Raw genomic sequence first — 23,323 nt, forward strand, 5'->3', positions numbered from 1 at the left:
TATGTCAGCATAATTTATAAATAGGGTATACAGGAATGCATAGTTACGATAAAATATAACAAATAGACCCAAAGGATTGTCAAAAGCTGTTCACAAAATGGAATAAAGAAGAAAAGGAGGGCAGAAACTTTCATTAAAATTAAAGCTTGACTTAAGGATTCTGTTTCAGAATTTCTCTCTTCAGCTAGTCTACAGTATTACAGAACTATGTGCAAGATAAAAGTTCACCCTACATGCCATATTCTATTAAAACTCCACATTCCTTTTTTAAAAGTAACTAACTTTTCAAACCTGGGGTCTCACCCAAGATTCAGGAACTGTTTTTGCTTGATCCTTTGTATTTGTAGACCTTCTTCCAAATAAATACACTCTTAAAATCATCAGGACCAATATTTAAAAGCAATTCAATGGTAAAGAATCTGCCTGCAGTGCAGGAGATACAGGAGACCTGTGTTTGATCCCTAGGTCTGAAAGATCCCTGGAGGAGGACGGGACCACCCACTCCAGTATTCTTGCCTGGAAAATCCCATGGACGGAGGAGCCTGGTGGATTACAGTCCATGGGGTCACAAAGAGTCAGACAGACTGAAGTGACTGAGCATGCACTCATGCACAAAGTGGGGGAGACTATTCACTTCCAATCACTCTTGCTGTCGCAGCCTGTATTTCATCAAATCCAACTACATTTTTACAAAGGAGACAACACAAATGGATTTTGTATTTCACTTATGTAAAGAAATTGTAATATTTTGAAGATATACCTACTCAGATCCTAAAATGCTCTTCTCTTATACATGATTTAGATTAAAATGGCACGTTAATTGAAGTATCTGAGAAGTGCAGTGATTACTGCTATAGAAAAGCAGTTTCATATCAATATTAAGAGTATATTGTAATTTGAAAAATATCATTACTAAGATAATGACAAAAATGGTTAGAATGAAAATCAAATTACCATGAGCAAGAAAACCTCCTTGTTAAAAGCAAACACCCGAGCATATTTCTTTTTTCAGAGACCACAAGAAAAATAACAGATGTAGTATACAACTAATATAATCTATACTACAGTTTTTAAATGTCCAATCCAAAAATACTATCATAAGTTACCCTAACTATCATTTTAAGGCAATAATTATATAACATTATGTCTCTGGGACACCAAGATAATATATATTCACATATCGCATTGTTCCTGTTGTTGGCAATTAAGTCAACTCCTAGAAACAATTTTTCTTTCCATGTTATTCACCAGATATTAGCAATGGGAATATGGTAGGGGGCTGGGGAGTAGAAAAGGGTAGGAGAAAAGTGATTATCACCGTGTTCAAATTAACCTCAACGGTTAGATTCCTTTCTAGAAAAGGTATTTTTATAGTTTATATCATAGCAGCGAGAAACAATGTTGTAAATAGTTTTTCTTATTATAGCTTATTTTTAAGTCAAATTTAAAATTCTGAAAGCAAACTACTCATAAATTTTTTGCAAAGGCTTTATAGTTTCATAGCTCAAACAGCAAAAATATAAAGCATCAAGATCAATAACATCTGTTAGTCCAAGGAAAAGCTCCACTGTTTATGTAGCTGAATAGCTATAATATTTTCTTTTGATTTTGATAAGCGGAATAAATAATTCCAACTAGTGATTGACATCCAAAAAAATCAGTAGGTGTCCTCTGCTCCAAAATCTCTTATCTGTTAATTTCTGTGGAATGAAACAGTGTTCAAACTGAGAAAGAAAATACTGGTATGATTCTTCTCTTGCAAAAAACCATAATCAGTATGAAAATTCTCAGATTTCCTACATCTATTCAGCACCACCCCAGCAGAAGAGCAATCAATGCTTTATTTTCCTTTTTGCTTTACATTCCCAGCAGACAGGCACAAAGGCAGCAAATCTGAGTCAATGAAACCTATTAACTAAAGCATGGAATTTTTTTTTCTTTCTGTCAATTTTAATTCCTGGTTATTCACACTCTCTCACTTTATTAAATTATATCTCTTTGATCAGAGTTAAACATAGTACTCTTCATCATATTTCTTATATTCCTTTTTTATTCATCTCATTTTCTCCCCATAGTCTCCTCTTTTTCTAATTAGAAAAGCCATCTAACCAGGATTTTTCATTTCAATTTACAGTTGGCTTTGTAGGATATATTTGTCAGTCATTTGTTCCAAATATCAATTATTTTTCCCATTCTTTTCCAGCTTTCCTGTAGTTTTTCCTCTTCTATGCAGAAAACACCATCACTCGTTCTTGACCATCCCAATATTTCTCCATAATCTCTACTTGCCATTTTATAGAAGTTCCATCTCTTACTCAGCACCTGAATACATATTCTAAGTTCTTTCTTTATTCCAATCAAAACCAAAATTACAATTGATGATACCTAAGAAAGACAGTACTTGTAATCATGTGCCACTACTAAGACACTGAAGATGCTAAAAGCAGCAAAAATATCAAAACAATGAGCATTTGTGTGAAAGAGCCAGAAATATATAAACTGTTGTTTTTTCTTAAAATTCAGCATTAGTAGCATGGTTGGGGTATTAGATAGACTTTAATTCAAATCCCATCTCTGCCATACTTTAATTTGAAGATATTGGAGAGGTTAATTTGCCAGTTAAGCCCAGTTGCTCCTAGGTTTACAAAATAACAATAAGAGTTCTCCCTACTTGAAAAGTCATGGTAAAGAGTATGCCCATAAAATGAGAATCAGTGGAACTGCCACATAACAACTAACCACTACATTTTAGCCATTGCTACTATCGTGATCAATATTACAATGAGCAAAATTGTTCATACAACTCAGAAAGAGAGAAGCACTTAAGATTCATTCAAATATAAGCTATTTACTTCATTTATCTGGCAAATTTAAGTACCTAAAGGCTTTCAACCCTCTGCTAGATGCTTGGGGCATTTTACCTCCCAGAGCTTTTAATATAATATTGATTGGCCAAAACATTGCTTGGGTTTTTCTGTATCCACAAAAATGTTGGGGCCACTCAATATTTCCAGATAAAATCAAAGACCTATTAAGAGCAGATCCACTGATAAGAGTATCAATTTTATTATTTTTATTTTTTTCTTCATGCATTCATCATTTTATACACCTCAAATAAGTCTTTTATAGAAAAATTAGGAGCATTCATAAATTTGTTGGTAGACTTTGGTGAGTCTGAGGCACCTATTAGACATAAAGAGCTTCCCAAGTGTCACTAGTGGTAAAGAACCCACCTACCAACACAGGTCAGATGTAAGAGATGTGGGTTCGATCCCTGGTTTGGGAAGACCCCCTGGAGGAGGCACGGCAACCCACTCCAGTATTGCTGCCTGGAGAATCCCACAGACAGCAGAGCCTGGCAGGCAGCCGTCCATAGGGTTGCAAAGAGTCGGACACGACCAAGTGACTTAGCATGCATGCACTCATGGGACATAAACTGGGACTCCCAGAGGCAAGTGAATATAGAAGTTGAATTTTAGGAGAGGTAAAAGATGAGGGGGTTAGCAAACCAATGTTAATTAAAGCCATGGAAATTTTCACAAAGAATCCTATAGAGTCCAATTTAAAGAAAGATAAGCCCACAAGTTCAATTGGGCAGGGGCTATCAAGAGAAGAGAAAATAATGAGAGTATAGTGTTATAATTCCAATAGAAATAATACTGTAAAATAGAGAGCATGATTAATGGTACAAAATCATACTAAGAGATCAAAGAATTGTAATCCAGGACTAATTTCAGTGACCTAAGAAAGAACAGTTTCAGACAAGCTGAGAAAGCAAGCCTTAGTGTGTTGAGGTGTGAATGGAGGATGCAGGTTTAAAACAGAGAATATGGACAATTCTTGGAAACATTTAACTGTGAGTAGAGATAAGAGGTAACGTGCAGCTAAAGGTGGACTTGAAATGAAGGGAGGATTTGTGAATAGATACTCTTTTGCTTTTAAGCAGAAAAATATTTTGACATCTTTAATGCCAATGAAGGAAATTTGGAGACAGGGAGAAAACTGAAGATACAGAAGAGGATGAAAATATTCATTTGAGTCAGGACTCTTAGGACACATACAGGTATAAGGTCAGGAGCATGTGTGATGGCACTGCCTAATGGAGCAAGATGCATTGGGAGGGAAAAATTCATGGACGGAGAATTCATGGATGGAGGTAAATTAGCAGGAACCTTGTAATCCACAGATGCTATTTTCTCTGCATGTCATCTTCTAGGAAGGAAGGAAGGAGAGTAATGTGGGGTTAGAGCACAAGATAGCAGATAAGGTTTTATACCAAATTATGGAGGATGGAAGATATCTCTCTAGAAAAATACATAAAAGTTGTATCTCAAAGTAAAGGGTTCAGCTAAAGTTGTCATCTCAGATTCTCACCATGTGTGCCTGGTATATATCACTTCTGATGTCCCCCTAGAGGGACTGAGGCATGCCTCCCTCACTATTCCTTCATGACTTCCATGAAAGGGGTTTACTCTAGGTGGAAGGTATTTTATTTTATTGTTGCTGTTGTTCAGTTGTTAAGTTGTGTCCAACTCTTTGCAACCCCATGGACTGCAGCTCCCAGGCTTCCCTGTCCTTCCCCATCACCAAATCTCCCGGAGTTTGCTCAAATTCATGTCCAGAGTGGGTGATGTTATGTAACTATCTCATCCTCTGCCACCCTCATCTTCTTTTGCCTTCAATCTTTCCCAGCATCAGTCTTTTCCAATGAGTCTGCTCTTCACATCAGGTGGCCAAAGTATTGCAGCTTTAGCACCACTCTTTCCAATGAATATTCAGGGTTGATTTCCTTTAGAACTGACTGCTTTGATCTCCTTTACTTTTCATTTTTTAGCAAAAGTATATTAATTTAAAAACCAGATTAAGTATGACTGAAGCAAACAGAATACTGCATGATGCAAATCTCAGTGAACTCTTAGTTAACACGGTTTGAATGAGCCAAAAATGACTTATTAACATTCTTCCCTCCTAAAAAATTAATAGTGATGTTTCTTGCCAAACCTTTGCACTCAGACGGGCAGACACAGCAGAGGAGGAAAGCACAGTGAAGGAAGAAGAAACCCAAAGAATTTTGCTCTAAGCTAGTTACTAGAGAGAAAAGGGGGAAAAAAAAAAAAAAAAAACAACTGTTCATGGTCATGACAAACATGGATCAATGGTCAAGTCACTCCTTTTTTATTCCTCTCTCTCTCTCATCATCCTCTGTCCCTCTTTTTCAGCTAGACCCTACTGTTTCCAAGATACCTTCTAGTTTGACTCTCTGCTGCTCAATTGGGTGTCTCTGATACTGGCTGAGGTTGCCAGGCAACATGACTGATGGAATACTCACCAGGCTGCGTGGTGGCTCTATTTTTTGGTTAGCAGGTGGGAGATTTGGATAGAATTTCATGAGGTTTCCACATTGCAATTCTGTTTCATTCCAGTGAGTGTATAGTTGATTGCCTTCAATATTATTACTATAGTTTATTGCACTATTCATCATTGTTCAGCGGCTTTTCTTTTAAGTAACACGTTATCAATATTTCCCAAATTTTTCAAGAGATTGGATTGCCTTTCAAAAAACTTCCTACCTTTTCAGATGCTCATTATCATAAAGCCAAAATTTTAAAGAATATGATAAACCAAAAGGTTACTGACGGGGAGAAGATACAAAGGGGAATTTGTTGGGGATTGGAAATGCTCTGTATCCTGATCCGGGTAGTAATAACACAGTACATAATTGTAAAAATCCATCAATCTGTATACTTATATTATTAGGGCACTTAACACAATTTAACATACATGTGGCATGCTTCTAGTTTTAAAAGGTGCTGACAAGATAAATAAACACTCATATACATATAGAAATAGGGGCTATATAATCTTGATGTATGTTTGAAAGCAAAAATGATCTCTAGCTTTTTATTAAAGAACAAAACATCTTCTGAAAGACCAGGTGTTGCAGTTACATTTAATCAGTTTAACAATAGAGATGATTTTATCATATGGCAACCATGATTTTACTCATAACTTGCTTTTTATAGAGAAAGAGGCTTAACTGTCAATTCAGCTGGACACGTTGAGGAGAGCAGACAGCCCTAGTAGCCATGCATTGCAGATGATTTGCTATTTGTTTCAGCCTCACTGGATCGCAAGCAGAATGCTTCGGATGCAGAGAAAGATCACATCTGGAAATTCACCTCAAGGACAGACTTCATATACAGAGTCATGAAGTACACACTGTTCTGGCCTCTGTGGGTTGCATTAGACCCACCACTTCCTACAACACAACATGGACAGAAAAATTGCCTGGCAAAATCTAACACAAACTTTAAAGCAATGGTCCTTAGTAGCTTTATTTTTACTGTATTTTATTTATAAAATGTTACCATACAATCTCCATACCAAAGAATGAGGATACTTTCTATACTTTATCTGCTGGACCTTCTACAGAGCTTAGTGCTAAACTTGTACAGTTTTTAAAAGTACTTTTATATTTTATTTCATTTTTATATTTTTATATATTTTTTATATCTTTTTTTTTATATCTTATTTAAATTTTTTATATTTTCTTATTTCATTTGCTGCTTATTTTATTTGGGGCTTTAAAATATATTGTCCAGTTTATAAATTAATAATCTAAGGCTCAGAGAATTTAAGTGACTTGCCCCAAATGACACACTCGTCTAAGCCAGAAGTCTTCCCAACCAGAATGTGAAGCCAGTTTTCTAACACACAACACCATGTGGTTTAATGAATCCTATTGTTTCATTTCAGGACTTGGCAAAGCCTCTACACAAAGGCATTTCCTATAAAAATTCACCTTTGTTTAGAGTAAATAAACATTTATCATGTATTTGCTAGACTTTGGGATATTTCTTTTGACAAGAAGAGCTATCTGTCTAGGGCAAATAAAACTGCATAGAATTGTGGTGGTTTAAGACTACACAATAGGTGGTTAAGGTTGACCACCTATTTATCAGCTGACAACACTGAGACCAAGTAAGTTCTGATGACTTTCCCAAGTTTCATAACTTCCAGTGGTAAAATTCACACTAGAACTCCTTTTATCTGTTTCTTGCTTTGATATTATATAAAGTGTTACTATCCTAAGCCTAAATTTTGAGCAATATTTCAGTATAGTTCAAAGGATAAAATTGATCTATTTAAGGGTAGAAAGTGAGACTTTCCATCCCCTCTAAGAGAAAAAGCTTCTCACAGGAGAAATAAGACAAATTGCCTTTCTACCCTCTCAATCAGTACTAGGCATGAATAGACTCTGCCCTCCCTTAAATAACTGAATTTATATTAATATACATGGGTGAAAAAAAAATATCATTTATTACTCTCCTCCTATGTGATAGACCCTTTGCATATATTATCATATTCTATCTTTGCAAAAAATATTTCAAGAAGTCACTATTAATATCATGTCCTTTTACAGCTGAGAAAGTAGGGCCAGTTAGGGTAAGGACCTTGCTCAAAGCCACATAGCTAGTACTTTGCAAAGCTGAGATCAGAACCCAGCTCTGTTTGATGATAGATCCTGTGTATTTTAACCCACACCATCCTGCCTTAGAAATCTGATTACTTAAATGTAGTCCCCATCCTCTAATTGTGACTGAGGCTGCTAAGAGCCTTATTGTTGTTCAGTCTCTCAGCTGTGTCTGACTCTTTGTGACCCCATAGACTGCAGTGCACCAGGCTTCCTGGTCCTTCACCATCTCCCAGAGCTTGCTCAAACTCATGTCCATTAAGTCAGTGATGCTATCCAGCCATCTCATCCTCTGTTGTCCCCTTCTCCTCCTGCCTTCTGTCTTCCCCATCAGGGTCTTTTCTATTGAGTCAGCTAAGAGACTACCCAATACTAACCTTCCCCTTCCCTACTAGTGACACATTCCGAGGATTTATGTGTGCAACAGAAACACTATACATAACAGCTTTGTTTGCAACAAACAAATGGTACTCAGGAAGAAAATATTGGGTAGTTTCTGGAGAACAGTTTTGAGGGGGGTTAAACCAGCTGGTTTATGCAGGTCAAGAAGTAATAGTTAGAACTGGACATGGAACAAATGGCTGGGCAAAATTTGAAAGGAGTACGTCAAGGCTGTATATTGTCACCCTGCTTACTTAACTTATATGCAGAGTACATCATGGAAAAGCCAGGCTGGATGAATCATAAGCTGGAATCAAGATTGCTGGGAAAAATATCAACAACCTCGAGATATGCAGATGATACCACTCTAATGGTAGAAAGTGAAGAGAATTAAAGAGCCTCTTGAGGACAGTGAAAAAGCTGGATTGAAACTTAACATTAAAAAAACTAAGATCATGGCACATGGTCCCATCACTTCATGGCAAGTAGATGGGGAAAAAGTGGAAACAGTGACAGATTTTATTTTTGTGGGCTCCAAAATTACTGCAAATGGTGACTGCTGCCATGAAATTAAAAGACACTTGCTCTTTGGAAGGAAAGCGATAACAAACCTAGACAGCATATTACAAACCAGAGACATTACTTTGCTGACAAAGGTCTATATAGTCAAAGCTATGGTTTTTCCAGTAGTCATGTATGGATGTGAGAGCTGGACCATAAAGAAGGCTGAGCACTGAATTGATGCTTTCAAATTGTGGTGTTGGAGAAGACTTGAGAGTCTCTTGGACAGCAAGGGGGTCAAACCAGTCAATCCAAAAGAAAATCAACCCTGAATATTCACTGGAAGGACTGTTGCTGAAGCTGAAGCTCCAATCCTTTGGCCACCTGATGCAAAGAGCCAACTCATTTAAAAAGACCCGAATACTGAGAAAACGTGAAGGCAAAAGGAGAAGGGGGCGGCAGAGGGTAAGATGGATAGAGAGCATCACCAACTTAATGGACATGAATTTGAGCAAACTCCAGGAGATAGTGGAGGACAGGGAAGCTTGGCATGCTGCAGTCCATGGGGTCGCAAAGAGTCAAACTTGTCTTAGCGACTGAACAGCAACAAACCTACTGGCAGCATGACCTTTGCCATTGCATTTTGTTTGTTCCTATTGCTGCACAGAACACAAATATGATGGCTAGGCTCCAGGCGTCAGCTTAGCTGCTCGAAAATCCTTGAGGATGAGGTCATACTGCTAAAGTATTGGAACAGAACTAAAGAAACAATTCCCTAATGATCAAAGTACAATTCAAATCAAAGCCCCACATGCCAGTTACCAGACTTCTTTATGCAGAAGAAAACTTGAACTCTACCTGGTTGAAAGCAATGAAATTATGTTATATAAAATCCATTGACCCTCAATTGCTCACAGAAATGTTAGAGCAACAATTAATTTTGTGTGTAAAGACTACTAAAAATAATACTGACTCAAGTATTCTAGCTCTGACAAGTGCAGACTAGGTAATGAATAGAGAGAAAAAAAAAAAAAAACAACTCATCTTTCTTTGGGAAACTTGAAAAGTTGGGACAAATATATATATATATATATATACACATATATAATATATATATATATGTATATTTTTTAAAAATTGCAGTTTTGCTACCACTTAGGTCAAAGGCCAGAACAAAATATCACACTTGTCCTAACAATGAGAAAAGGTCAGATGAGCTATAAAATAATAACTTTTCCTGAGCTTATCAGAGACCTGGGGTCACAAAGCAAAGAGATTAACTAAATTTCAAAGGGTAACAGCCATTCTTAGGAGAGATAGGACATAGGGACCATTTCACCTCTGACAGTTCATGAGAGGGACATGTGCTCATTTTGGAAGTGGGTAAGAAGCAAATAGCTAAAATGGTAACAAATTCTCAAAGGCCAGAAGGGGCTGACAGAACAGTACAGACACCGGAGGACCTGGGGATCCCCCAGACACAAAGGGATATAGACTCATTCAGAGGCTCTTTTTTCTTTTTAAGGCATTTCCTGGCAGCTCAGCAGAAAGATAAGGTTAGGGCAGGAAGCCAGAGAGAGCACCTTGGTATCACAAAGGCACAAAACCAATTCTGCTTCCCCACTCCATTGTCTAATACAACACCTTTTAGGACAGAAAACCCTCGTCCTCCTGAGGGCCCTGGAAAAGATGCACAGTTTCCGGGAGAGAGGTAGAAGCAAAAGTCCTCAGGGCCTAGGGGAGGGATGGTCACTCTCTCAGGCCAAGAATCTCACGCTAACACAAAACAGAGATCTTCTCCCACTGGGAAGAGCAGGACACGTGTCCCCACCACAGAACTCCAGAGTCAAGTAAGAGTGTGAACATCATGAGAGGAATGGGGAGGAATACTGAAAAAGCCACACAGCTAAGGCCCAGATGCACAGAAAATCATAAGCTTAACACTGGAATAAAGAATCCTTGAACCTTCCCACCCCCACCAGGAGCATGGTACCAAGTAACAAGCCAGCAGTCTACCCCTGGGGGAGGGACAAGAAGGGCCAAGAGACTTCCTACCTCAACAGTGTATTAAAAATCAGAAACATCACTTTGGCAACAAAGGCCTGTATAGTCAAAACTATGGTTTTTCCAGTAGTCATGTATGAATGTGCGAGCTGGACAATAAAGAAGGCTGAAAAATGACGCTTTTTTGAACTGTGGTATTGGAGAAAGACTCCTGAGAGTCCCTTGGACTGCAAGGAAATCAAACCAGTCAATCCTAAAGAAAGTCAACCCTGAATATTCATTGGAAGGACTGATGCTAAAGCTGAGGCTTTGACCACCCGATGAGAATAGCCTACTCATTGGAAAAGACCCTGATGCTAGGAAAGACAGAAAGCAAGAGGAGAACGACAGAGGGTGAGATGGTTGGATGGCATCACCGACTCAATGGACACGAGTTTGAGCAAGCTTCGGGAGATGGTAAAGGACAGGGAAGTCTGGTGTGCCGCAGTCCACGGGGTTGCAAAGAGTCAGACATGACTGAGCGATTGAATGACAACAACTGCTTTGCAAGCATTAGGAGGGTAGAGAACAAATGTTGAGAAAAATTCTCTGGCCCTCTAGGCCCACACGAAGAACAAGGAAGCAAGAGGACTACTGCTGGAACTGGAAGTCTTAAAAAAAAATCCTTCATTGTAAGCAGTTAGATGAACAAAGAAAACAAGAAAAATCATTTGATAATCTCAGTAGATACAGAGGAAGCATTTGATGAAATGAAAAATTCAGTTGTTATTAATAATCCCAGCAAAATCAGAATTAAAATAAACTTCTTAACCTGGTGTATGATATTCACAAAAGACACTATAATAAGGATCATTCTTAATAGTAAAATGGTGAAAGTTTTCCCTTTGATTTGAGAATTACAACAGAATGTCCTTTTTTCTTTCCATTTTCATTCAGCATTATTCTAAATATTCTATCCAATTCAATAAGATGTGAAAAAAGTATAAAACTTGACAACTATTAAATACTGTTATCTTTGACCACAGTGTAATTCTTTATGTAGAAAATCCCAAAAGAATCTGTTCAAAAACTATTGGAAGTAATAAGTGAGTTTACTATTTGTTGTACGCAAATTCAGTACAAAAGTTACATTTCTTTATATAAAAAGCAGAAAGAAAATTAAGTTTTAAAAAATATGTAATACATAATAATATTAAGCTGCATAAAATTTCTAGGAACAAATTAACCACAATGAGTAAGACTTCTATGCCGAAAGGCAGAAAATATGATTGAGGAAAATCAAAAAGATCTAAATAAATGAAGCATGTACTTTATATATATATTCATAGATTAAAGGAGTCAAGTCATATTGTAATCATACTGAATCTTCAGGAATTCATTAAATAATAGATTAAATACAATCCCACCAAAACCCTAACTTTTCTGTCATATTTTACATAATTATTCTAAAATTCATATGAAATAGGGTAAAGTCAAGATTCCTTAAATAAAAATAAAAATATGATGGGAGGATATTTTTAATTGATATGTAAAATTATATGTTTCATGTGTACAATATTTCGACTTGTGAACACACTGTACATACAACAGTGTGCTCACCACCTAAAAAGTTTAGTTCCATAAGTTACCATACTCCTGAGCCCCTTTACACATATCACCTTCCCCTAAACCCTCCCTTCCCCTCTGATAGCCACTATTCTCGGTATCTATGTGTTTGGTTTTGATTTGGTTTGTTCATGTATTCATTTTTCTTATATTCCACATATATTTCAACAACATCAATGAACCTTTAGGGTTTTATGCCAAGTAAGTCAGCCAGGGAATGTGTTTTAATAGATAACAAGAATAATTAAAACATAGCCATAGTTAAAATACTGTCCTAAGTAGTAAGATGAAACTAATAGAGCAATTAAAAAGAATAATTTCCCCAAAACACAGATATGTGGATATTTAATCTATGATATTGGCAATGAAGAGTAGTAGGCAAAGGAGAGAATTTTCAGTATGATTCTGTAACAACTAGATATCTGTTTGGAAGGAAAATAGGATTTCACTTCTACTTCAAACCATTCATGAAAATCAACTGAACTGGAAAAATATAAATGTAAAGAGGTAAAAATATAATCAATATTAAAATTTAAAGCTTTTCCCCATCAAAAACTCCATTAAGAAATTGAAAAAGCAAGTCACAGAGAAGGAAAAGTTATTTAATTTATACAGTGTTCTTAATTCAAATATAACTAATTTCTGCATAATAACTATTTAAAAAAAAATGAAACCAGTATAAAAATAAGCAAAAGCACCTGGACAGATAATTTGCAGGCAATTATAACCATATGGCAATTAAACCACATAGCATGGCTGCCTTTTTCAACAAGGAAATGTAAACTATATTTTCATCAGAATGGCTAAAATTAAAACGACTGATTAAATCAAGTATTGGTAAAGATGAAACATAATTCTCATATACTACTGACTGGTGTATAGCTAGTATAACTACTTTGGAAAACTAGCAATATATATTAAAATTAAAAATTTGCATAAAATATAATAGCAATTTCACTGGAGAATATATATCCAATATAAATGTATGTAAATATGCAGCAATAAACATTTAAAAGAACGTTCACAGCAGCATTATTCATAATTTCCCAAACCTAGAAACAGCTCAAATGTGCATCAACAGCACATTCTGAATATTTTTACATTCTGAGTATTTTTATACAGTGGAATACCATGTAACAATGAGAATCAATGAACCACAAAAAAAAAATTAGTAAAACTTAGAAATACACGTTCAGGAAAGGAAACCAAACACAAAAGACTACATATTGTATGTATGTACATAAATCATGTTCAACTAAAATTCTATATTTAGGGATGATAATGAAAGGTTAGCTTTGCTGGTGGCTCAGTGGTAAAGAATCCACCTACCAATGAAAGAAACATGGATTTGATCCCTGGGTTGGGAAGATCCCTTGGAGAAGGAAATGGCAACTTGCTCCGGTAGTCTTGCCTGGAGAATCCCATGGACAGAGGAGTCTGGCAGGCTATAATCCGTGGAGTTGCAAAAGAGGTGGATGTGACTTAGTGACTGAACAACAATGAAAGCTTAAAACTATCATGCAAAGAAAGGAAATAATTACTGCAAAAGTCACAAAATTGTTATCTGTCAGGGAATTGATGGAAAACAGGTCAATGTTCAGGAGCAGAAAAACCAGTTTCTGGAATGCAGAAAATGTCTTATCTTTTGATCTGTATGATGGAAGCATGGATCTTTGCTTATAAAAGCTATTGTTTTGTATGCTTAATATATAAAAATTCACAGCAAAAAAAAATTTAAAGTAGCAATAATTCTGTAATTAAAGTTTATAAATTAAAAATGTACAATTGAGCCTTGAGCAACAAGGGTTTGAACTATATATAAATTACATAGACTTTTAAAAATAAATATAGTACTTGTATTTTCATTTCATAGATTTTAAAATTAACTAAGTATGGAAAAGAGTTTGTATTCTATCAGAAATCATGGTACGTAAAATTAAAAGAACTAGTGTTTGAGTCCTGATTGTTAATCCAAAATGTTTAAAGTTCCTGCCTTTAGTTGAATCATTTATCATGTCCTTTATTTTTAAGGCAGATTTGCAACTCCATGGGAGTGGACACATCTTACTTCCCTCCTATGATGTTCAAGGGTCAACTGTATATGAGATAAAGTTCAATGAATATAACTAACAACTACTGAGAATTTACTCTGGTAGGAGCCACTGTAAGTGCCTTATCTTAGTTCAGATCAGTTCAGTTGCTCATTCCTGTCCAACTCTTTGCAACCCCATGAATCGCAGCATGCCAGGCCTGCCTGTCCATCACCAACTCCCGGAGTTTACTCAAACGCATATCCATTGAGTCGGTGATGCCATCTAGCCATCTCATCCTCTGTCGTCCCCTTCTCCTCCTGCCACCAATCCCTCCCAGCATCAGGGTCTTTTCCAATGAGTCAACTCTTCACATGAGGTGGCCAAAGTATTGGGTTTCAGCTTCAGCATCAGTCCTTCCAATGAACACCCAGGAGTGATCTCCTTTAGTATAGATTGGTTGGATCTCATTGCAGTCCAAGGGACTCTCAAGAGTCTTCTACAACACCACAGTTCAAAAGCATCAACTTTTCTGTACTCAGCTTTCTTCACAGTCCAACTCTCACATCCATACATGACCATTGGAAAAACCATAGCCTTGACTAGATGGACCTTTGTTGGCAAAGTAATGTCTCTGCTTTTTAATATGTTATCTAGGTTGGTCATAACGCTCCTTCCAAGGAGTAAGCATCTTTTAATTTCATGGCTGCAATCACCATCTGCAGTGATTTTGGAGCCCCAAAAAATAAAGTCTGACACTGTTTCCACTGTTTCCTCATCTATTTCCCATGAGGTGATGGGACCAGATGCCATGATCTTAGTTTTCTGAATGTTGAGCTTTAAGCCAACTTTTTCACTCTCCTCTTTTGCTTTCATCATGGAATTCTCCAGGCCAGAATACTGGAGTGGGTAACCTTTCCCTTCTCAACCCAGGCATCAAACCCAGGTCTCCCAAATTGCAGGCGGATTCTTTACCAGCTAAGCCACCAGGGAAGCCCTTATCTTAGTTAATCTTTACATATTACAAAGGCATTAGTGTCACATTTCAGGGGTGCAAAGACTGAGGCAGAGAAAGCTTATGTAGTTTACACAAGTACACAGTTCAAGGCCTCATTTTAAGATCTGAACCCAGGCATTAGTACGGTTCTGGAGTCCATGTGCTCCTAAGTAGTGCATTATGCCACTTCTCCAATATAGAAAAAGAGAGATACTCCCTATGCTGGGTGTTCGTTTTTTCTCTTGTCAAAATTATTGTTTAGTATGATTGGTAAACTAAGTCTGAAATACTGATCTTTCATGGGCCCAAGATACTAAATCTTTAATTTAGCACTTCATCCTTGTTTCATTTTAAGCTCTGTTAAGGAAGGAAGACAAATCACATTAAGATGACATATTTACTATTCTAATTTATAATTGAACAATATCATAAATTACACTGTTCCTGTTGCCCAGCAGAGAAGTGAAAATGTACATAAGATTCATCACTCACCATAGGGAAAGTCCTCCCCAAAGGTCAGAATATTTTTCTCCCTACCAAAGATTTAACTAAACAAAAGGTAAACACTGAAAAAAAAAAAAAAATCAGTTTCTTTGATTGTTGGTAATGTCACTTTCCAGTTCAGTTAATCTGGAAATTTTGGTTATTTTTTAGAGGAATGATGTAGAGTGGTTAATTGCAGATCCTCTGGAGTTTGACTGGATAGGCTCAAGTGCCAGCTTTGCCATTTTCTAGTTATCTGACCTGGGATAATGTACTTAGATGCTGCCTGAGTTTCTATTGTGTAAATGGGGAAGCCATTAGTGTCTACCATTCACGGTTGTTTGAAGTTTAAGTTAAATAATAAATACAAATCATTCAAAACAGAGTCTGCTATGTACATGCTCAGTTGCTTTAGTCATGGCTGATTTTTCGCAACTCTATGGACTGTCGCTCACTAGGCTCCTCTGTCCATGGGATTTCCCAGGCAAGAATATTGGATCGGGTTGCCATTTCCTTCTCTAGGGGATGGTCCTGACTCAGGGATTAAACTACGTCTCCTACACTGGCAGGTGGGTTTTTTTACCACCAAGTCACTGGGGAAGCCCCAAACAGAGACTCATACACAGCAAATGCTATAAAGCGCTAATTACTATTATTACTCCCTGACCCTGTGTCCTTTAAAACCTCACCCACTGATCCCTGGACTGGCTCACACCCTTACAATTTCCAGTGCTTATCAAAGCACCTGGCTCATGGCAAAATCCATACACCTTCAGTGAAGTATATTAATAAGCTATTTTTGCTGTTTTGGCCACGAGTACTAATGTTATTTTGTTACTATTTTTTAATCATGAAATTATTTATTGATTGACAGCAAAGCACTTTCTAAATATAATGTAATGCCCACACCATTATCATAAAACAACAACCATTTTTATGAAAACTATTTGGTAATTTTGATTAAAACAATGAAAATCTTTCTTATTAATTTAAAAAAAAAAAAACCTTACCCACATCTGTTCCTTTCTCTCCATTCCCACTGCTACAGCCTTGGTCTCACCCTCATCTCGTTCGTCTTAAAGTGCTACATATTTCTGCAAAATGTTCTTCTGACTACAACTGGAATCCATTGTGAAGAGAACACCAGATTAATATTCAAATAAGAAACTTTTGTTCACATGATTGGTCTTACAAAATATTCTCTTTGTTTTGTCAATTGCCTACTAATTAGACTCAACTTTCTTATTCTGATGATCAGTATTTCCTACCAACGAGCTTCAGCCTCTTTTTCCAGTGTTATCAGTTTTCAGTTCAAGACAAAAAAATTATTCTGTTGTCAAACTAATTAATTAGCCATTCAGTGAACGTGAAGCATGCCTTTTCACATCCAATCCTGGATATACTATTGCCTTGACTTCTCTGTTAGTATTTTCCACCTGCATAAATATCTATAACAATCTCCAGGGTGAAATCTTGAACCAGTGCAGTTTAGAATTGTATCTCCTTTCTTATATCTCCTCTAATGCTTCATTTTAAACATATATATATATATATATATATATATAACCTTTCTGATTATTCCTCAAATTATTTGAAATGACTTTATTAATTTGACTAATTTAGACTATTTTGATGATATTGTATCTTAATACCACATCCTTTGCTTTTTTTATGCCTGGGTATATCTTATTTCCTCAAATTACAAACAGAATTTTCTTGAAAGTCATTTTTTGTTTCCTCCTGAAGCCATGAAATTAAAAGATGCTTGCACCTTGGAAGAAAAGCTATGACCAACCTAGACAGCATATTAGAATGCAGAGACATTACTTTCACAACAAAGGTCTGTCTACTCAAAGCTATGGTTTTTCCATTAGTCATGTATGGACGTGAGAGTTGGACCATAAAGAAAGCTGAGCACCAAAGAATTGATGCTTTTGAACTGTGGTGTTGGAGAAGACTCTTGAGAGTCTCTTGAACTGCAAGGAGATCAAACCAGTCAATTCTAAAGGAAATCAGTCCTGAATTTTCATTGGAAGGTCTGATACTAAAACTCCAAAACTTTGGCCACCTGATGCAAAGAACTGACTCATTTGAAAAGACCCTGATGCTGGGGAAGATTGAAGGCAGGAGCAGAAGGGGACGACAAAGGATGAGATGGTTGGATGGCATCATCAACTCGATGGACATGAGTTCGAGCAAGCTCCAGGAGTTGGTGATGGACAGGGAAGCCTGGCCTGCTGCAGTCCATAGGGTCGCAGAGTCAGATACGACTGAACGACTAAACTGATACTGAACAAGCACCTACTCTTGTAACCAACACAGTGCCTCTCATATTATAGTAGCTTGTGACAAGTATTTATTGAATTAAATGAAATAAAAATACTAAATGTGAACACTAGCTTTGTCTTTCAGAGACCAATTCTGGAAAACAAAAGTAGACATATTCTCTAAATCCTTCTGTCAAAACCAAGATGAGTATGAGAACAACCAAAGACCTGACTCACTCATTTTTAGAGTAAAAATATTTTTTATACTAGGAAGTTTGAAAATATCCCTCAGGTAAAATGCTGCTAATGGTTCATTTCAAGAGGTGACGTGTGAAGGCCCTGGGATTGGTAGGTGACTAAAACAGCAAAAGATGAAGATAACTAAAGAGTGAAAGAGAAAGTATCCGTGTGGCTGGTGTGTTATAAAGGATGTGCCTGCGCTCAGACACACCTGAAAATGACGAATAGGGAGGAGGATTAAGTCAAGATGGACTCTCCAGTTTGAACCTCTCTGCATTGTACCAAGTGGCTGAAGAACTGCAAGAAAAGGGTGTGGCCAGTAACTTCAAATTCGAAGAAGTAAGATTAACAGAAGTATAAAATAGCTCTACGGCCTTAGGAAAGAAACTTTTTTCCCCCCAAGATTTCTTTACTCAAACAGCATTTTTTTCAAGGCAGTTTTGGGTTGCTGAGTGGTCCTACCAACATTTAGTATAAGGCAATTGTAATGTTTAGTTGAAATTCAATCATCAACTACTTATTTACTAAAGAATTAATATCTATGATCTGAGGTTGAAGAGTAAGTTTTTTATGCAAATAAAGAAAGACCAGTCACTGAATTTTAGTGCTTCATATTGGATTAAGAGGATAAAGAAAAAAAGCTATAGCACTGGATCAACCTCTTTAAAAAAATAGAAGATTCAAATAGACATTTTTTCAAAGAAGACATACAGATGGTAAAGAAACACACGAATGGATACTCAACATCACTAATCATCAGGAAAATGCTAATCAAAACAATGTGATATCACCTCACACATATTAGAATGGCTATTATCAAAAAGGCAAGCAGTAATAAATGCTGGCAAGAATTTGAAAAAAAGGAAACCCACGTACACTGTTGGTGAAAATGTAGATTCATGCAGCCACTGTGGAAAATAGCATGGAAGATTATCAAAAAATTACAAATAGTAATACCACATGCTCCAGCAATTCTATTTCAGGGTATTTATCAGAAGAAAATGAAACTGCTAATTTGAAAAGATATATGCAACCCCACAATCACTGCAGCTTTATTTACAATGGTCAAGATCTGAAAACAACACAAGTGTCCACTGATGAGTGAGTGGACAGAGAAGATGTGGTGTATATGTGATGCATATGTGTATATGCATATATACATTCCATATATGTGGAATACTATTTGGCCATGAAAAAGAATGGAATATTACCATATGCAACAGCATGAACAGACCTTGAAGGTATTATGCTAAGTGAAAGAAGTCAGGCAGAGAAAGATAAATACCATATCATCTCATTTACATGTGGAATTTAAAAACAAACAACCCAAGTTCATAGATACTGAGAACAGATTGGTGATTGCCAGAAGAGAAGGCGAGGGGTGGGAGAAACAGGTGATAGGGATCAAAAGTATAAACACCCAGCTCTAAAATAAAAAAGTCATGGGAATGTGATGTACAGCATGGTGACTATAATTAATAAAATTAGAGCATATTTGAAAGTTGCTAAGAGAGTAAATCTTAAAAGTCCCCATCACAGGAAAAAAAAATTTATAGGGATGTATAGCTATAGATGTTAACTAAACTTACTGTGGTGATCATTTTGCAATACATACAAATATTGAATCATATTGTACACCTGAAACAGATATAATGTTTATGCCAATTATGCTTCAATAAAACAAATTAGATCAGGGCTAACCTGGTGGATCAGTGGTAAAGAATACACCTGCCAATGCAGGAGACATGGGTTCAATATCTGGTCCGGGAAGATCCTACATGTCACAGGGCCACAACTACTGACCCTGTGCTTGGGAGCCCAGGAGCTACAACTACTGGGCCTGTGGGTCACAACTACTGAAGTCTGTGCATCTTAGAGTCCCCCCTCTGTAGCAAGAGAAGCCACTGCAGTGAGAGGCCTGTGCGTTGCAACTAAAGAGTAGCCCCTGCTAGCTGCAACTAGAGAAAAGCCCTTGCTTTTTGTCGACCCAGCACAGCCAAATATGAATAAATAAATACATTTATATTAAAAAATTAGATCAACTTCAACCTTTGCTCCCATGAATGATAGATTTAAACTTTCTGTGGTGCATTTCCCTTGTATGAAGAATGAAGGTAATAACATACCTACCTCATTATATTATTGCTTAGATTAACTGAGATATTGAGTGTAAGGTACATGGGATAGAATCAATACTTAATATGGATTTTTTTTCCTTGCCCATAGCCCCTCAATTTCCATGAATTGTTTAACAAAACATTGGATGAGATTTTTCCCCATTATTTGACAATCATTTTAACAATTTTTTTTATTCTGTATCTATAAGTTTTCCTGGCCTCCTTCAAAACAAGCATTTAAGATTCCATAAACACAAAACTCCCTACCTCTCATATTCAAAACACACACAAACACACTTTGGGCCTAGATTTGCAAGCATCACAGAATAGGACATACATTCCATTTGACTAAATAGTTTGCTTCTTCACTAAAAGTTCAAAGGAGGAAAAGTAGCTACTAAGAGCATCTTGATTTGTGTATGAAGAAGGCTAAAGTTTAGGTTCTTTCTGAGCATGTCAATTGACAGTATTCACTGAGTAATTTTGTTGTATATTTTATATGACATAATCATGAAGTTAAGATGCTTATTAACATACATACTTGAATTGAAATATCCAAATGAATTAGTCCCAATGTAATAACCATGTACATTTATTGACCATTAACTATGCAGTTGGAACTGTGCTATGGTTTACATGTATAAACTCACCACAAATTAGGTAGTTCCTAATTTTCCCCCATTTAAAGAGACATTAAGTAACTTATTCAAAGTCACACAGCTGAAACACTGAATAAGCGATAAACCCAGAATTTAAAACCAGGTGGTCTGAATCCAGGGTCAAATTCTTAAAACACTACACTTTGCCACCTTTTTGAAAAAGTAGTTACACTGCAAAACAACGTACATATCAATGTTGCCATTATTGTCGTTCCATTTTTTGGAAATTTTATTTTGAATTGTACGCCAGATTATCCCAATTCATCAAACAAGGAATTTGAGCTCACAGATGCCAGGACTCTATGATCCTATGGTTCCTTTCAACTCTAAAATTATAATATAAGAGCACTCATGTTTTTTTTCAGTATATGAAATAGGACTTTCAGAGAGCTTCAGAAGTCTAATTCTGAACACTTTTCATCAAAGAATAATTTATACGATTTATAAACTTCCTTTCAGAATCAAGTTATTTTCACTTATTTCCTGCTAGTTAAAGCAATCTAAGTGAGGAATTGGAAGCATTATTTGAAATGGAAGCAATGACATGTCAGACAATATGGAAAAAAAAAATCTATAACACTTCTGTGATATTGGTTACACAAAACAAAAATCCAAAGAAATAATTAGAAAATGTTTGTATTCTTAAATATTCAGACTCTTAACTAAAATTAATTTTACTTTTTCTAAGTTATTGGTGAAGGTAATATTTTTTGAAAAGCCTGTTTCTAATCAAAGCCAACAACTTCACTTTGAATAGATACTGAGCAGGTATTAAAACATCTTGGATCTCAGTTTTCTCATTTATAAAATGGGAATAAGAATAGTGATCTTCACATATTTGGGGGAGAATTAAGACAAAATACATAAACTGCCTGAAACATAGCAAATCTTAATCCTCAGAAAATCCAAATATTTAATTCAATACTACTCTTTAAAATTTCCATAGCAACACTGGCTAATAACACTAATTTTTTTCTACATGCTTCTCAACTTAAATAATAAGTGATAAAAAGTATGTACCAGTTATGTACATAGAACAAAAGTAAAATCAGTCATCAGAAATCATAAAATTATGCAATTTAATTGAGACTAGCAAATAGCTCAAATTTTTCTCTTTTACATACATTTTTCCTCAGTATCCACAAATATAAAGAACTGTAAATAGAAATGTATTCTTTTATGACTGTATGCCAAATTTATTCAGCATGAGTGCAATTGAGTGGAAAAATAAAAATACATATTACTTACTGTATGTGGCACTTGGCAATTTCAGAATGATTTGCAAACATTCATCCTCAGAATACTCCTACAAAATGCATCTGTGAAAAGAAAGAAATACAGAAGAGTAAGCAATTTGCCAAGGTCACAGAAACTCTAATCCAGACCAACACTCATTCAGACATTACATATTTTAACATACTGAAATAAGGTTTTGCAAAATATAGATTATACATCTAGCATATTATAGTGGGCTGATGAACAGAAATGTTCCCAACTATATGCAAATCTCCTACACATCAGTCAAGGAGGACACTCTTGAGATGAGTCTGCATGTGGACTTTCAAAATCCGTTTAAGAAACACAGGCCCCCAGAATGAGGCAGAATAACGTAAGAGCAATTCAAAAATATGAGGTATTTGTAAGTGAATTTAGTTGGAGTTTTTAGGTGGTTGTTACATAACAAGTTTTGAAAATGTACTTCAGTCTAATACATGAAGATCCCTGAGTCAGAGGAGAATTTTGCTTGATTTATTCAGAGAATTACACTGATTCACTTTGTAAATGTGCTTCAATTCTAATTGAAAACTATGTACAGACATAAAAGCACAGACATGCCCATTGCACACCTCACAAAAATAAACATTTTTTTTCAGAAAGCCAATTACAAGGAGAAAGTTATTTAATCAGATTTCATTAATTAACGTGTTTGTTTAAAGGAAAGGTGTATGGGAAAGCACAGTAATTTCAAAGTACAAAATATTTCAAAATTTAAGTGAATTTTATGCTTCTGGGTATGCTGTTCTATAAAAGAACTATTAAAATGAAATAAAACAAAACACAACTTAATGATAATTAAAGTAACCCTTCAAAGTCCAATGTGCTGTTTCCGACAGCTCAAACACACTATAGACAATACAAATAAAAATTAAGTAGCAAGCATCTTTAGAGAGACATTAGTTCTCAGCAGCTAGTAGAATTTCTGCCCAGAGATTTGGTTCTTTGTAGGACGAAGCAGAAATACCAGCTTACCCAAATCAACAGTTCAACAAGCAGAACAGGCATTCTGAGTAGAACATCTAATTAATCGATCTTCTGGTGTGTGAAAGATAAGAGGATGGCACTGGCCTCTACCTTGCACAGGAATGAATGATTGTACTAATGTTCAACAGAGAGCTTCTCAAATAAGATGAAACTAGAGATAGTTACCGAGTTCACAGGTGAATGCCAAAAGTAAATCAAGAAATTTTATGAATCCCTGTATTTTTATAAATTTCATTTTTCTAAGTTTAAAACTCAGAGTTGAGATAGAAGACACTGATACAAACTCACATTCACATATTGTTT

At 36.0% G+C, this 23,323-nt stretch overlaps 1 protein-coding gene across 3 annotated transcripts in view; it reads right to left on the bottom strand.

Annotated features, from left to right (window-relative positions):
• Nucleotides 1–23,323, bottom strand: part of GALNT13 (polypeptide N-acetylgalactosaminyltransferase 13) — a 602,015-nt gene that overhangs the window by 546,438 nt on the left and 32,254 nt on the right. For all 3 annotated transcript variants that reach the window (XM_043894707.1, XM_043894705.1, XM_043894704.1), the window contains exon 2: nucleotides 22,007–22,077. The gene's annotated coding sequence lies outside the window, so the exon portion shown is untranslated. The remainder of the gene's footprint in view (nucleotides 1–22,006; nucleotides 22,078–23,323) is intronic.

Source organism: Cervus elaphus, chromosome 33, assembly GCF_910594005.1.
Source record: "Cervus elaphus chromosome 33, mCerEla1.1, whole genome shotgun sequence".
Classification (NCBI taxonomy): Eukaryota; Metazoa; Chordata; class Mammalia; order Artiodactyla; family Cervidae; genus Cervus; species Cervus elaphus.